Source organism: Elephantulus edwardii, unplaced genomic scaffold (assembly GCF_000299155.1).
Source record: "Elephantulus edwardii isolate Elephantulus edwardi_28Jun2011 unplaced genomic scaffold, EleEdw1.0 scaffold00142, whole genome shotgun sequence".
In the NCBI taxonomy this organism is placed as follows: domain Eukaryota; kingdom Metazoa; phylum Chordata; class Mammalia; order Macroscelidea; family Macroscelididae; genus Elephantulus; species Elephantulus edwardii.
This window is the reverse complement of record NW_006399892.1, coordinates 2,683,559-2,686,058: the sequence shown is the minus strand read 5'-3', so window position 1 is coordinate 2,686,058 and position 2,500 is coordinate 2,683,559.

The window sequence follows — 2,500 nt, the reverse complement described above, 5'->3', positions numbered from 1 at the left end:
TATTTAGGCATTTGTTATTGATAGATGACATTGAGTCAACTATGACTCACAGTGACTCTGTGAACAACAGACCTAAAACTCTCCCTATCATGTACCATCTTCATGATCTCTGATACGCCTGAGTCCATTGCCACCGTCACTGCATCAAGCCATCTATTTGAGAGTATTCCTCCATTTCTTTGACTCTGTTTTCCCCCCCAGGCTTATGTTGTTTTTTCCGAGGATTGTTTCCTCCTGATAACATGTAAAAGCTTGTGAGAGAAAGTTTTATCATTTTTGCCCACAAGCAGAAACCATGGTTGAACTTCCTCCAAGACAGAGTTGTTCTTTTCTAGTCCTTGAGATATTCAATACTATTCTCTAATTTAGAACCATTGAGCTTTTTGCCATTTCTATCCATTGTACAAGATTCAGATTCATAAAGAGCTATTGAAAAAATACTGTGATTTGGATTGGATACACTTTAGTCATTATACTGCTCTTATTCAGAATTTCATATCATTAGAAGCATAAATTGCCAAATTTAAATAGAACTGGTCAAGTTTCTCTAACACCTGTACTGCTTGTCATTGTTAGAAGATGTTGCATAGCTTCCAACTCACTAAAAGGACAATAAAACAAAATATTTCTGGGATGTCTGCCATGATCATAATCATTGTTGTATTTGAAGCCATTATGGCAGCCACTGTGCCAGTTTATATCAATAAGGATCTTCCTTCTTTTTGAAGCAGGATGTCCTTCTCCAGAGAGTAGTGCCTTCTGATAATGTGATCAACTATATATTATACTTAGTTTATTCCTCAAATAGCATGCAAAGCAAACTAAGTCATGCCACTTAATTTATATTTCAAAAGATGAAGGTGAATAAGGCTCTAGACATTGATAAAAAGATGAAAATCAATAGTGCCTGTGTTAATGGAAAGAAATAAAACAAAGTAATACACAAAGTTCTATCGCATAGGATTGTTTAAAGAATAGTTAAGAATGAGACTAGGGTTTTGGAGGTTAAAAGAACAATAGTCATAAAGCTTGCAATTTTTAAAAAAAGAAGATAAAAAGGAAAGACCTAAATAGATAAAGTAAAAAATACATAAAGTTGTTGATTTGCATGCAAAATCCAGAAAATAATTTCTGTAAGTCTATGATGATTTAAAACAAAACTACCAGTTTTAAAAAAAACACTAGAAAAATAACAAAGAAATTACTACTGTTCTTATTTTAATATGACCACATTCATGTTGCCCTTCCAACATATATTTGGCTTATAGAATATACTTCTAACAGGAGATTGAGGAAGAACCTAGGTTGAAGCTGAAGTAAAACTCAAAGACAGGTTGGAAATGAAAATACAATATCAAGGTTACGTATTGAAACAGATCTTCAACGTGGATAGAATAGACTCCTTGAGAAAAGGGGGGAAAAAGATGTTAGAACAAACCCATATTCACAAAGAACCACAGTTGATGTCTTATTTCAGGAACTTAAAGACGTAATTACACCATCACTTGAATTAAATGTTGCTGGATTTAAATGAAAACGTTTTTGTTTATAGTTTTAAAATTCACAGAACATTCAAAAATATGGGTAAAAATAAGCTTCTTGTCTACAGAAGAAATAACATGAAAGGCTGCATGATAATTGCATTATTTGAAGACTATTTAATAATTTGCTTTATTACTAAAGTGGATGCCTATTACCTTTAAAAGTTCATCTATTTCAAGATTCTCTTTCTTATTGAAAGTGCTCCTACATATCCTCCTTAAATGGTATGAATCAAGATATGATAATGTTATGTCTGCTTCTCAAGACAATAAATAGCTGCATTTCAGTCCACGAATTAAGGTGCAATAACCACTTGCAAGGCATTCTTACACACAATCTCTGTTTGCTCAGGCAATATTACAAGACTATCATTATACAATTTCAAAAATTATTTAAATACTCTCTTTTCCAATCAGGAAAATGTTATATTCTTGAGAGAAAGTTATGGGAAAATGCACTCAGGGATATATATATATATATATATTAAATGCTGGGCTTTGCGAATGTATCCCAAGGTTTCATAAAGTCTTATGAGTAGATGGGTAGAAGGAAGAAAATGATCAGGCGCAGTGAGGATTTGATGGGATGCAGTAATATATGGCATTGATTAATTGTAATTAATTTTATAAAGCAAAAGGTACAGAAATGATTGCATGAAAACAAATTAAAATATACCAGCAGTGTCACACATGGTGTGCAAGTTTCACTGGACCTTCTAGGTTGAGATAGAGTAGGAAATAAGATTGGTTGTCCATTTCTAAAACAATTAGACAAGAGAAGAAGGTAAACAATATGAAATCAGTGAACACAGTGGACAATTGTTCATATGTCAAGAATGCTGGATTTATAACTTAATACAAATGTGGAAGAGTTTGTAGAAAATAAGAAAGAAAATTGACCAGAGAGGACTCTCAGAATTTTGAAGGAGAGTGAAATCTAGGAAAAAAAAGAAATAATG